Genomic DNA, 15599 nt, shown 5'->3' with positions numbered 1-15599 from the left:
ATTGTCTGGAAGAAATCTAGCCGACATAACCAGTCAAAACCAGAGCTACAGACGCAGCTTCTGACATTCACGGGTTTGGTGGTCGGAGAAAACTGATTCATTCTTGGTCTCAGATTAACTTATGAGGCCTATTCGCATTTTTTGAGTTACGCAGGCTTTTGCTTCTCGAGGCAGTAACACGTTCCCCGTACTTCTCGTCCTACGCTCTCTGAAGGGAGGTATATCAGGTCTGGTCTGTGCTTAGATGGTTACCACCGATTATTATCAGAGGCCGTTTACAAGTAAACATACGGGCCATGTTTTGCGACACAAGGAGGCATCTAATTTCTGCCGATACATAAAATATAGTAAGATTAAAACTGCAAAATATACAAGCACAACAGTCTTGATGTGACTTTCAGAGTTGTTTCACTAACATACACATAAAAATAAAATTATTTCGAATATAGAAATTAGATAAAAAGCCAAACACTTCCACGGGCAACGGATTTCGTGTTTTCGAGAGCAGAATACTCTGAAATAAGTCTAATAAATCTAGCGCACTAGAGTGAGCATCGTGTCTGACTTGAGCTAAGCTAAACTTAACCAACAATCAACGGCTATGGACGATGGCTTTCTCTCCCTCAGTCGCGAGGTCTTGCCAATGGGTGAACGACTGCGCCTTTCTCCCGCTCGAGTTCTTGCAATTCGAGCTTCAGGTCCTCTTCCTGTCTCTCCTTGTAGCGCTCTTGGACCCATGAAAGGTCCCGTTTCCCAACCGCCACTGGTCCCCTGCAGAGCAAAAAATGTAACAAAAATCAAAACATTAGGCAACAGAGTAAGATAATTATTCATCGTGGCCAATCTGGTGTTAAATAAGCATTGCTCGCATTATTATTATTATTACTATTATTATTATTATTATAGAAAACAATTGCTGTTTCACCGGTATTTTGCTTGAAACAGCAACTGTTTTCAACAACACTGCTTCTAAGAGAGGGACTACTTCCGTATTGTTATTATTATTATTATCCTCTGACCTCGAATAAGTTCCCCAGCTTTGAAACTGACAGTTAAAAAGAACTCTGATTAACCAAAAACGAAAACTTCTCGGTTGGCTGGATATGTCCAGAGGTCTGCACTAGGCCTATTATTTCCATTCACACCTTAGCGCAAGGCCATTACGCTCCATATGGCCGCTTATGTCATCATTGTAGTGACAGAGGTGTCGCTCTATAACTTCCGGGGTTGATAACTTCGGCATGCTAGAATTGATTCGATCTTCGTTCTTAAATCATCTTATATTTTCTGTTTTTTTTTATAAATATTATTTGTTTCTATGAATGTAACTGGTTGGTACATTACTGAAACAGTCAACGTGAAACCCTTTATGTTACTGAATTATGTTAATAAGTTAATTTGTATTAGGACAGTTCATTAACCGTGTCAGGCATTTCACGAGCGTACTAACAGAACGTTCTTGGTTTAATGTTTAATATATTCACTATTTTCTGAGAGGAACAAGGCACAAAGGAGAAATATAATAACAGGATTCGCATTTCAAGATAATAGCAGCAGGCTGTCCGTATGTCACAAGATTAACAAGCAGAGAACAAAGAAAAGATGTATCGTAAGAGAATTCCTCGGTAATTATCCTTGAGCAGGAAGTAACCAAAATTATTCGTGTACTAGAAGAGCAGTACGGTGAACTCTCTCTCTCTCTCTCTCTCTCTCTCTCTCTCTCTCTCTCTCTCTCTCTCTCTCTCTCTCCGTAAAAGGAAAATTCATTTTCGCTGGAAAAATTTTATGTGGCAGGAATACTTTCTTACATGTAAGGGTGTGGTGGGGGTGGTTGGTTTGGTGACTTTTCCCAAGGTTTTGCAACAGCAGTTCCTATAATGGCGGTAATTAACATACGTTAAAGATATATCTCCCTTCCGTAATCCTGGTTCTTTGTTGTTACGACTGAACCGAAAGAGACAGTCTCCCTCATTTTCCCAGCATCTTCACTAGTTCCTCCTTCTTCACCTTCCCCTCCCACATCAACATCACCATAAAATCCCCCAAATCACTTCGTTTGATTGAGATTGTAGTGAAAGTTCCAACTTCCACTAACAAGGAATAACCCGAGAGTTGTATTCGACCACATCTGTTTGCGCATGCGTCGTACTTTTAAACAAGGTGGATGAACAGAAAGCGTTCGAATCACTTACACTTAGTGCATAGGCATATAAACATACAGATATTTATACAAAAGTGTCTACAATGAAAATATGGAATCCAGTCACTAGCGCGAATGCTCTAAGTTTAATGAATAAAACTATCCGCAATCAACCATCGTCTATTTTTTCAACGAACATTTCAACTTCTAAGGTGCTGAGACCCCTCCTTTCTATCTCTTCCAGTGTTGTTCTTTGATGTATTTATATCCCAAGTTATTTGTGGAAAACATTTATAGGTAAAGGCAAACGAGATGTGCAGCAAAAGTCTCATCTAGCCAAGATTAAAAATACTACAAATGGAATCTAGAAAAAAAATGTAGTGGTTAACTCCGAGGGAAGGGACTGCTCAAGGTTTTGGGATAGGCTCTAGAACGGAGTTAAATTGTCTATTTACCAGCTAAATGACGACATGATAATTACTGACGCCTTCGTTGCCAGGGTTCACCTTCTTGTAGGCCTAAACGAGTTGTGTGTCGTTCGACCTAGTTGTCTTTCTTACAATGAAACTTATTCCAATAAGCAAAATAAAGTGATACCGACATACTTACAGGACACAGCAGCGGCCGTCGAAAATGCAGCAAATGAGGGACACCTTGAGCCTGTCGTTACAGGAATTGCAGGTGGCTTCTGTTTCTGTGGGTAACTGTATGATGACCGTCATCATCATCATGATCATCAGTCCCGTCTTCTTCATCGTCCTTGATGTCCCCGGAAGTAATACTTCTCTTTTCGTATCAAACTAAGCTTCTTTCGTTCGTTTTCTTCTTTCCCAAACGAACGAAATACGAATGCTCGCGTTTATTCTCGACTCTTCTGCGTGCGCAGATACACTGTCGCGTTGGGGTGGTGGGCTATAATTACGTATGATGGGATGTTATCAAAAACTAGCGAGCTTTCATTTTAATTTTTTATGCCTGAGAACGAGAAAGAAAAAGAGATATGGTTAATGTACCAGAAACGATGGCGACAACGTAGTTTGTTATGCGAGCGAACGAAAGGGCGGAAACCGTCAGCCCTTAACTTCGGATTTCACACTTTCTAAACATTCGTTCACTTCGGTCACTGTGTTTGCATCCTGCTTTTCTTTCCTGGAGTTATTTTCCCTCTTCCTTTTGCCTTTTTGTCTTGTTTGCTTTTTCCTGGATTGTGGAAAACCGGTGCTTGATGGTTTCAAAACACGGCAGTTGTTCACTATTCTTTCAAGTTTGTTTTATTCTCTTTGTTTGAAGTTCAGTTTACCGCACCTGAAACAATAGAAGTAAGAAGTAGACTAACTGAGGGGCTATATTACATAGCAATATGAAATAAGCAGTTTGAACGTAAAATTATCATCCGGTGTAAGGCATTAACTTTCGAGTCCTGGGCATTTAAATGAGCATTATTCTGATAACAATTTGTTCAAATAGGAGGCAAACTGTACATCTGTGCATGAAATTACAGTACGTACACACACACACACACAAATTCAACCTTGAGAAGTTTTCCGAACAGGAGCAACTCATAATAATACAGCACAGCAGTCACTGCCGCATTCATACTTGACGGAATTATGAATAAACCCCCTGTGGGGAAAACTTACACATTAGCTTACATCAGCAGTGTATCGAACCCCGCTATACACTGCACCATCCTTTCTTTATATGGCACGTGCTTTCTAGACATTACACCCCTTTCCAGCACTTCTTTCATACCATCTATTTAACTCTTATTAAGTCTCTTCATCTCTTCCTCTTAACCTCTCTGGATTACAGTCTTTTTACCAAATGATCATCCTCAATTCTTCTCACATGACTCAACCATCTAAGATCTGTATGTAACAGCTTTTCACCAATACTAGCATTTTTACCACTTCCACTTATCTCTACTTTTCCCAGCCTTTCAATTCTTTTCAAGATGCATATAACATCACAAACAATTTGTCTCAGCTGTTTTAAATCTTTTTATATTCGCATTCAACATAAACATCTAAATTCCATAAAGGAGATCTGGCTCAACAATCCGTTAATATATTCCTACCTTGGCTTTCACTAAACCATTTCTCCTAAAAAGAGCTGGTTTCAGAGGAAAACAGACTAACTGTCATTCACACATTTCTTACTTTCTGAATCAACAATAGCTCTTCAGAAGAAAGTTCCATAATTTCAGCCTAGGCGGATAATTTCTAAGAAGGTACAAAACCTCGTCAACTCCCTAACATTTCGCTCCACTCCTATTTCACAAGCGGAGTCTTGTCCTTCTTGGTATTTCCACCCTTATTTCACACGATTTACCGAGCATCTCATCGGTTTTTTCACCAGTTTGATCATCCCACTTACTCTACATGACCAAATCAACTAAAAAGACTAAACCATCTTTTACCTTTTTTACCGTTTCATCGCGTATCTAAACTTTTCGCCATTTTAGCGTATGCTGAAAAAAAATGCATCTCAAAATGTACCATTTTTTTATTGACATTCAAAATCTTCACTTCACTTTCGCAAAGAGGTGTCAGCTACGCAATCCTTCTTCGCTTTTCATAGATACCTCGTTTCTCATTCTACTGTCATCAGTCTCAACTGCTTTTAAAAGCACATATAGGTCAGTCACTTTTAATATTTTTATTCTTGCTAACATTCACTTTCAACTTTTTACTCAAAGAACACTTTCAAACTTTCTCACCAGCCTGTGCATCGTTTCTCCACTAATAAAAATCCACACTGTATCATTTGCAAGACTTCAGCCATTGCCGCTCCTTTCATGACTTGTTTTCTTGTCCCACAGCTTCAATTTTCCGACTTACTATTCCATCTTCAAAAGTATAAACAACCATGGTGACATAACACTCATGTTACAGTCACAGTTATACAGAATAGATCATAAACATCTACATATAACAGTCTTAATTGTCATAATAAAAGGTTCTCACTGCTGTTAGCAAGTTACATTCTACACGCCACATAATCAACACCCTCTGGCCTCAACACTGTATCTATTAATTCCATCAAGGGAACTTTGTAGGTCCATGTACGTCACTTAAAGATTTTTCCCTTTACACCCGAACAACTATTTCAAGATAAATACTTAACCCACGAGCCCTCTTTCTTAATTGAATGCACGCTGTTCTTTTCCTTAATCTCTTTCTGCTGACTGTTGTACTTTCTCACTCAAAACCTGGCCTTATTCCTATACAGGTATACTGTTATTCTGATTCCCCTTTAATTGTAATTCTCACAGTGCCTTTTCCCAGTGTAAAGAAATATTTATTCTTTGTACTCATTCTTTTAGAATATTTCCTTTATTCTGATAAATCTTACATACGCACTATATATATATATATATATATATATATATATATATATATATATATATATATATATATATATATATATATATATATATATATATATATATATAAACTAAGACTAACAAAACAAAACTGAATAATAATAATAATAATAATAATAATAATAATAATGTTTGTAATGATAAACACTCCTACAACGAGCCGAAGTAATGAAGAAAACTTAATTGGTTGCTTAGTTGCAACTATAGTGACTTTTATGAAAGTATAAAATTTTACATATAATGCTCAATTGCATCGTAATTTAAATCCACCCTACACTTCCTGAGGAGATTAGGAAAGTGTATTTAACTGTTAGTCCTTTACTCAAATATTAATCCATGAAATACTCTGACACATTCTCCTCCGTTTTACTTTTTTATAGTAAAGCAAGCAGATAGTAACGGCGGCTACTTTTACCGAAGCTATTATTTCAGTACTCTCGTCCCTCTGTTCTTGTAAAGGTTATTGACCGCTCGTCAAGGCAAATCCGATTTTTAACCTCCATGCTGACGTCTCCTAAATCTTCACCGTTTGTATTTTGATGCCGGTTATGAAAATTCTTGAAAAGCATCGAACTTTAAGTGGCCCTTTTGTCATAGTATTGTCTCCTAACTGTTGGTTGGACGGCCTCTCTCTCTCTGTCTCTCTCTCAGGCCGACTTCACATTCCTCATACCAGTCAGATACACCCTTCATGACGAGGGTTAGATCGCTAGGGTCATTAGGTAGATAGCGATAGACAATATGACACAAACAGAGCCAGGACCATAAAGGTCTCCGAGGAAGATAACCGCGTTATCATAAGTCAGGTTATGAGAGTAGGCGTTGGCAACAAATAAGTTGGAAAAGAAGCTTTATGAAGTCTCTACTTATCTTTGTTCTTATGTCCTAACTGCGTTTCGTAAATCACGACCTCCATTGCCTCCTTTTCCTGTCACTCTACGATCCCAAAAATCTTGGGCTTTTAATCCTCATATTTTTTTCTGTTATTCTCTGCACCCTTTACTTCCTTCGGTTTTGCGTTTTTGTGGCATAGCAATTCTCCTTTCCCCTGCCATCATTAGAATCCTACACTTTATTGAACTTCCAAACCTATTTTCTCTCATCATTCTGTGAATTCCACACTTCCTTGAAGATCCATTCTAAACATAAACAACATTTCTCTTAAATTAAAAACTTATACAACATTTTCTCTTACACTGGAAACAAATACAAGTCCTTCATCTGACTTTCCCTTCATTCCATTCACTCAAGTATTAAGCTGCCTTACAGTGCACACCAAGGCACTGACTTATTTTCCCACTCATCTTGTCACACTTTAAACTATACAGTCCAAAAGTAATTAAATTTTTATCACAAAAACTAATTACTTTATACACCTTAAAATCTCAAGACCTTCACATTACTTTTCTTTCAGTCATATTACAGCTGTACTCATACTTCTGACATGACTGTTTCATTAAAACACTTGCTCCATACACATACACACACACATACACCTTCATCCTTGTCAAGTCTTAAATGGTCTTTCCTATCAATTGCTTTTTCATTTCTTTTACTTTCTCAATGATAACTCTGCCAAACTCCTTCCAGATATACTTTATGTTATTATCTCCTAATTCATGCAAGCTCCTCTTTCACCTTTCCTCTTGTACAAAGGAACAGTTATTCCTTTAATCTACTCCTTATCTAGATGTACTTACTTTCCCTGATCAGCTATCTTACTTGTAATCTCATCAACTCTGGGCCCTTTTTGAATCTTTACCTTTTTAACTGGCTTTTTTACCTCCTCAATTGTCACTTCAGCTCTACCTAGTTTCAAATAACTATATTCAGCGACTTAAAAATATTCATTCACTGATGACAAGGTCCCATTCTTTTCAGACACTATCACTCCATTTGCATGATTTATTCTAACATCTAATTATTCATTAACAATGCTCCTTTTGCTTTCACTTCCCTCCAGTACAACTTCTCTTTTCCCTTAAACTTACTGATCACATTCACCAACAACATTCCATCAGCTGTCACCTTTTCCTTTCTCACATTCTCCTTGACTTACTCATATTCTTAAGAGCAGTTCAAAAAAAATTTTCCCCTTCATCAAGCCTCAGTTTATCATCCTACTTTGTATTTTTTATCATTCCTTGTCGTACGCCTATGTCCACAAGCACACTGTGATGATCCACTGACCCCATGATGAATGTTTTTAAATTACCCCCCATCAACCCCTGCCTGTAACATAACTTTGGTCCAAGCCCATTCATGTTAGATGTGTCCGATTATTTTCATTAATTGATACGAACAAAGACGTCGAGTCCAAGTGAGAGAAAACAGAATCAGCTTCAAGTCCGAGTAGGAGGAGCCCTGCATTGCAGAAGCAACGAGGGTATTGGGCATTAAAAAGCAAACGTAAACATACAGTATAAATAAACAGATCATGGCAAACCCACGAGCTGTTTCTGTGACCATGGTCTGGAGGTCTTGCAAGGTTAGCTATCAATTACTGAGTATTGTCTCTTATGTGGTACCTGTTATTTCTTTGTCAATCAAAAATTTTGCTCAGTAAAGCAATACTTTTTCCATCCCACTACTATTGTTATTTTTATTTTTCACACTGGACTTACAATCAAGTGAAACGAGGGTAAATGGCCGTTAACTTGTAAATTTTACCAATCAATGAACACTGCTGTAGAATACCACCTTCTTGCGAAAGTGCATGATATGAAGTTGATAATATGGGCAAACTTACTCAGAAAAGGAAAATATTATGAGACTATTGAACTAGCATTAAATGGATCAAACTTGAGCAATATCAGCTCAGCTCAGCTTACCTGAAACTGACTGTTGGATAATAATTAACGTTAATAATTATCTCAGACTTTGTACAAAATTTTCTAGCCCTTCCCATTATTTTTTTATTTTGTTACAATGAAACAGCTGTCGTTTTAACTTCACCTACGAGCGCTAAAATGATTTTGTCATCTATGATCTGATGTAATGAACAGCAAAGGTGTTTTTGTTTCATCTTCCAAATAATTTGTGCTGTTATTTCCTGTGCCTCAGCTGCTGAATACGCAATAATGTTGGGCTGCCCTAGATTAGGGTCCGGCACTCGAAGTTTACCTCACTGCTATTTTCAGATTTCACTCATGATTTATTATTCAAAACCTACAATATTTTGCCGACAACACTACCAACAATGACAAAAAACCTTGCCTAAACCACGCAAATTGTAACGGTTAAGCAAAAGATCTGTCGTTAAGTTGCGAACAGATAAAATTCAAGAGAAAGGAAAGTCTGAAAACGAATCTCACTCATATCGCACTCTCCTATCTGCTCCTCTCTCTTCCTTTTCCCTTCCTCTTCCCCCCTCCCTTTCTCCTCTTTTTTTCCTTTATTTCCTCTTGATTTTCGCTCTCTCTTCCTGTTCCTGATACTACCCTTTCTTGATTTCCTCCTTATTTACGTTTTTCTCCCTTTTTCCATTACTTTCTATTGTTGTCCCTTTTAGCTTTGGGTTGTTTATGCATTTCTACTACCGAAGGTCTCCTCATGAAAGCAAATATTTGTCAAATGACCAAAAAACCTCATCTACATGACAGGTAATAAACCGAATTACGAGTTTTCTGTTGTGTGACGATAATTAGTATAGTCTGTTTGTGGCTGCTTCATAGATATATAAAAAAAAAAAACTGTCACCTCTTTACTTCAACCGAACGAAAAACATTTTTAGAGAATATAATGTTCTGTACATGCACAGGTGTACATACCAGTAGACTCATGGTATAAACTTTAATGGTCAAAGACTTGATTTTTTGCTGTAGAAAGCTCACTGATATTTAACCACAAAAATCAATTCAGACACAAAATATACTTCTCAGATCATGCAAGCTGACTTGCCTTTCTGAGGGCGACGTGGAGGGGGCCGACGTTACCTGTGAAAGAGCTAAACAACGACTGAACGAATAGTCCGGATGGAGGCGAACCGTAGGTGAAGGGCTTACTCACTCGAGGGAAGAAGAGCTTCCCTCAGGAGAAGGAAATGAAGTACGCAGGTGTTTTCGTGGAGCGATTCCGCAACGGACTGAATCGTGGTCGTCGTTCGCTTTCGCTTTTAGTAGCTAGCGTGTAACTGCGGTGACTGCCTGGTATTTCGTAATGCGATACTAAATACCAAGGTCCAGAGATGCTATCTGTACCGTGATCTAAGATCAAGCGTATCCCCAGTTTCCGTAGCCTCCGTGTTAGCTACTCACCTCTTTGCCATTTTTAACGGTCAGTTTGTTTTCCCATGAAGAGTTTGGAGTTATTTGGTTGTTCTCGTGTTACTGGAAGTCTTAGTTTATCATTATTCTCGCTTTTCTTAGTACTCACTCAATAGCCTTGACAGCTTTGGTAAACAGAACTTGGAAATTGGCCACGCTGTAGGACCAGAACGTCTACCCCTCAAGAACAGGAAATCAAAAGCATTTTACTCGCCTGTCAGTGAAAACCCACAGGGCGGATTGTTTTCGTTTTTCTTTTTCTAAATATCACGTTGATTTCTGGTGCAGCACCAGGCCATGAGGCTTCCCTCCTTCTATTAATTTATCATGAATAACTTTGAAGGGCTGAAAAGAGTTACTGAACCGAAGACCAGTGAAAATTCTGTTGGATTTTCCCCATGAGTAAATGTTCGTAACGAATATGAGTGGGGAGTTTTTAGGAATTGCTGAAGCAGTTCCTAAATATTCTCTAGTTTCTCTTTCAAGTCATAAGAAGAAGGTTAAAATTTTGTGTATACCTGACTGGCTCTTTATAGCCTCACTGAGGTTCAATGGCATATGGAAGTTACTCTTATCGTTATATCGATAAGAGAAATCAACTTTACGTACAGCTCTCTCTCTCTCTCACTATATATATATATATATATATATATATATATATATATATATATATATATATATATATATATATATATATATATATATATATATACAGTATATGTATCAGTAATAACCTTTTGCCCCTTAACTTTTGATTTTTCATATTATTTGGACAACAAAGTAAGAGCCAAATGAAACTCTGATGTACGTAGCATGGAAACATACCTGTCGAATTCAGATCCATTTAATAGAGTTGGAATAGACATCTTTCTGATATACCGAATTCGGGTTAGAATCCTACCACGGATGTCAGGATTTCTTCATTTGGATCTTAGGCTTTGTAGTGACAAGAATATTCAACAAGCGTGAAGAAATGAATATAAGAGGTTATTGTGGTTTAATAAACGACTGAACACTTGGCCATGATGGTTAGGATGGGTTTATATCTTACAAATGTTTATTATTTTGACAGAATTAATTTGCTGGCGTCTTCAGGGTTTTTGGCGCCCGGGGGCAAAGTGTTTTATGGCGCCCCCAAAGGGGATGGCGGGGGAACAGAGGGAGGGCTATTTTTATTTACTATCTAAAAACAATAGGAAATGTTTGCCTTCATTATTTTAGATATATTGATTGAAAAAACAAAAATTCTAATTTGAATAATAATAATCTGGAATGACAGAGCACAAACCGAATTTGCAAATTTGTAGTTTATTTACATATATAGATATACTGTAATTAATTAATCATTATATAAATAAATTCCAAAATGTTGATAAGATAATAAAATTAGATTATATAAAGCATCACAGTAACTAGTAACTCTTAATAACCAAAGACAAATGGCAAATTAAATAAATTTGACTAAAAAGGAGTTAAACATTAGGGAATACAGGGGCTAAGAAAATCATGAAAATGAACAATTTGTTGCCAGCATAGAAGTTAATACTAGAAAAAAATAGATTTTGTGGTAAAGACTGAATAGTTCTAATGCCTGAAAAGAAAACTGATAAGAACAAAGATTTAGTTCACTAACTATAAACTTACTTTTCTTCAATCTTAACATGCGTCAAAATAATGAAAACAAAAAGATTAAAGTGATAGTTACTTAGGATCAACCATATGTCAAGGAAATAAAACGGTATAAAGGTATTAGAATGTAAAGATAATTAGACAGATATTGATAACAGAAAACCTAAACAAAGAAAAGGGGGGTACCTATCAATATCTTTGCACTGACTCAGATCACTCAACCACTTATTTTACAGTATAAGTATGTAATAAAATTTGGTGGTATAGTAATTAACACATTATGATTACATTTATATATAATGAACATTGAAGAAGTCAATCTTCATTAAATATAGAATATGTACTGAAAACGATTAAAAACTTAAAAGACTCTACGTTACTGGTTTCATCACCCCCATTTCCCCCAAAATAGGTGTCTTCCCAACTTACAGCCCCCTCAATGCTGCGCCTGGGGACAATGTCCCCCCAGAATTTCACAGCCTCTGATATTATGTATGAAAGAGCAAGAATTGACTTTTATCCTTCTTGAATTTCAAGTAGATAAGCTAAGACGTCATTGTGGTTACTACAGTTATCATATATGTATATATATATATATATATATATATATATATATATATATATATATATATATATATATATATATGTGTGTGTGTGTGTGTGTGTGTGTGTGTGCTTTGTGTGCTGGCGCACGCCATTTATATTTCGATAAAGGCCGTTTCTTTCAAAACGTAATGACTTCAGAGGAAAAAATATAATGTTTATGGCAGATTTAGTTAAAGAATCCTCTAGCGTAGATAAACAAGCGGGTAAATACGTAATTAGGGAAGTTTTTATGAATTAAATATTATCAGCAACACCTAACTAACTGCCAGGCACATAATTCACTGCCTAGGTCAACAGAGGCGCAATGATATAAACTGGATGTGCTTCAAGTGCTCCTCATTGCCATTAGGGCAGTGTTTCTTAACCTGGTGGTCGTTTGGGGTTTCTCAGGGGGTAATAAAGGTTTCGGGGGATTATATTATATTTTCAAATATTTGGATTAGCCAGCTGAAAGTCGACTTTACTGAACAAGAGCTCCCGACATTTTGGGCAAAAATGCAGGGTATCTGTCCCATTCTTTCGCTGCGTGCACTGATGGTGCTGATCCAGTCCCCGTTAACCTATCGCGGCGAGGCTGGATACTCAGCACTGGTAGCACTGGAAAACGAAGGCATACTACAGGCTTGTGATCGGTGCTGACAAGAGGTGTTACCTGTCGAGCACTTCTCGCTTTGATAGACTTATGGTTGCAAAACAATTTCAACCCTCCCACTGAGTGAATGAGAAGTAGGTTTTATTTGGATGACGTTCAATAGTTCTGTGGAATTTGCAGTGTTCTGGCATTTGTAGAGCTTATGTGGAATTTTTCAAGATTTTTGTTCGTGGCATTTTCAGTAAACCATGATCTTCCTATCATTTTGTTTTGTCTTACCTTTTCACAAGGTTCACAATTTCAAAATTTACTATAGGGGTAACGGTAATATCCTGAAGAGTCTCGGGGTCATAGGATGAGTAAGGTTAAGAACCACTGCCTTAGAGTGAACCCTGGCCTTTTGCTTGTGGGGTGTGTTATGATGAACCCTGGCCTTTTGCTTGTGGGGTGTGTTATGATGAACCCTGGCCTTTTGCTTGTGGGGTGTGTTATGATGAACCCTGGCCTTTTGCTTGTGGGGGTGTTAATAACGAGATGAACCCTGGCCCTTGTGGGGTGTGTTATGATGAACCCTGGCCTTTCTTGTGGGGTGTGTTATGATGAACCCTGGCATTTGCTTGTGGGGTGTGTTATGATGAACCTGGCCTTTTGCTTGTGGGGGTGATGAACCCTGGCCTTTGCTTGTGGGGTGTGTTATGATGAACCTGGCCTTTTGTTGTGGGGTGTTATGACCGCTTAATAACGAGGTCCTTTAATAGTCATACATCTCCTTGGTCTGTGGGTAGAAGAAAGGGAATAAAAGCAATAAAACTGCCTGCTGAAATAAGCAAGGCGACAGGACACAACCAGTGAAAGAATTCCACACCCTGCGAGTAGAGGGAAGTTGAATTTGGGAAGGAACATCTGCAGGAGGAACGGTGAGCAAAGAAAATGAGACTTAGCCCATGAAGCCAGTTGAACTAGACTGGGATAGAAGAAGAATATAGAATTTAGGCCAAAGGACAAGTGCTGGGACCTATAAGGTCATTCAGCACTGAAAGGGAAATTGACAGTAAAAAGGTCTGAAAGGTGTAACAGGGGGAAAATCAATTGTTAGGAGAGGGTGGAAAATAAGATGAAGAAAAAGAATATGAATGGAGGTACAGTATAAGGAATGAAAGGGGTTGTAGCTAGGGGCCGAAGGGAGCTGCAAAGAACCTTAAGTAATGCCTACATCGGACCGCATGAAGTGCCCTGACGGCACTACCTCCCTACTGGAAGTTTGACTTGACATTCCTAGAGGGGGACTGGGAATCCAGGATTCCACCTGCCACTGTTGGACTTCCTTCAAATGTGCAACAAGGCCGTTAATGTCCATTTATCCGTGTAGATAAAGTAAATGACATGTCGTGGAAACTGATAACGCTTCAGTATCTTGGAAATAACCTAACCCATTCGACCTTAGCAACCTTGTCCAAATGAGACTTTCCACAACCAGAAAGCATGGCACAGCTAAATACCTTGATCCAGATGACAATTCATTCTTGATCGAAAAATTATTCCTCGTTTTCTGAAGAAAAGCTCACTTCACGCTTCGGTGGTCAGACGACTATAATCTCTCTCTCAGTAAGTATTAATTTCATTTCATCTGTTAAAAATGTTGTTGCTTTAGGAAAGACGACAGTACCCCTTAAAAATGGCGTGACCAAAACCGAGAAGTAAGATTATATATTAACCTTAAAGAAATTTAACATCAACTGCATTTATTGAACATTAATCTTAAAACGATCGAAAGGAAGCCTATACCAGAAATCTTTGAGAATTTTACTTTAATCCCGATTTTTTATATTATATATACTATCCACCCAAAAGCTATGGATGCATAATGCACAAGAAAACCTACGCTTTGAAGTACAACACACGCGATGCGCGATGAGAATTATTTTCCCTGCACGGAAAAGTTGAAAACCAACTCAGCGTGAAGGTAATTTACTCATGATGTATCAAATGTGAGCGAGAGTGCAATGTGCACAGCTCTCAGCAGTTTCAGGTAACGAATTTTCTGCAACAGAGAAACGCCTTTGGTCTCAGAAGACAGGGCAAGATCTCGCGTGGAGTGGTTGGTTGGTGCAAGGTTGCTCTCTTCGAGCAAACGTCGGTGAAGCCAGTTCTTTGCATGAATTGTCACAGTTCAGGTTAGTGCAGTGTTAAATGGAGAACTGGTTGAAAGCACATAAAGTATTGTGTGTGTATATATATATATATATATATATATATATATATATATATATATATATATATATATATATATATATATAATGTGTGTGTGCGTGTATCTCTATATAATGTGTGTGTGTGCATTATTGTCTCTTCATTATCATCATAAGCGCCTCCAACGCTGAGTACTTGTATAAGATTCATGTGAAATTACGCCACTCATGTAAATATATATATATATATATATATATATATATATATATATATATACTATATATATACTCCTCTATATATATATACATATATATATATATATATATATATATATATTTTAATAAATATTTACGCTGTTAAGCCTCGAACATTTAAAGGGATAGAAATATCAGCCTGACTGAGACAGAAATTGCTTTGTCCCACGATGCAGGTAGCATTGCTGACATTCTTACATAGGCTGGAAAGTTTGTAAACAAAATAACAATGGGCATTAGGGACCTAAGCCTCAGAGGAGGTTACGCTCAATGACCCTAGTTATGAGTGGCCCTTAAGCTTTATTCTATGCATTGACGATGCCTTTGTCAAGGTCGGATTGCCGGGGCAATTATAAGTCCTCCTCTGGAAGAACAGGCGGTCGGGTCAGTGAGAGAGATCCCCACAGCGGTCCGCGGAACCAGGTGGCGCTGCGTGCGTCTTGAACGATATTCTTTATTAGCACATTACTTTCTCTCCTACGTCTATCTTAATTAGTGAATTGGAAGACTGCCAGAATACGACTCTGAGGTCCTCGTT

At 37.8% G+C, this 15599-nt stretch overlaps 1 long non-coding RNA gene across 2 annotated transcripts; it reads right to left on the bottom strand.

Moving 5' to 3' along the window:
- Positions 1-234: 234 nt before the first annotated feature.
- LOC136835022 (uncharacterized) lies at positions 235-9727 on the bottom strand. 2 transcript variants are annotated; one of them, XR_010851955.1, is made up of 3 exons: positions 9426-9727; positions 2750-3445; positions 235-771 (listed from the first exon to the last, which is right to left on the bottom strand). It is a non-coding gene; the product is annotated as an uncharacterized lncRNA (long non-coding RNA). The 2 variants fall into 2 exon arrangements; XR_010851956.1 differs by having other exon boundaries at positions 9461-9727.
- Between the last annotated feature and the right edge of the window lie 5872 nt (positions 9728-15599).

This window comes from Macrobrachium rosenbergii, chromosome 54 (assembly GCF_040412425.1).
Source record: "Macrobrachium rosenbergii isolate ZJJX-2024 chromosome 54, ASM4041242v1, whole genome shotgun sequence".
In the NCBI taxonomy this organism is placed as follows: Eukaryota; Metazoa; Arthropoda; class Malacostraca; order Decapoda; family Palaemonidae; genus Macrobrachium; species Macrobrachium rosenbergii.
Note: the sequence above shows the minus strand (reverse complement) of the source record. Positions and strands in the feature narration are given on the sequence as shown.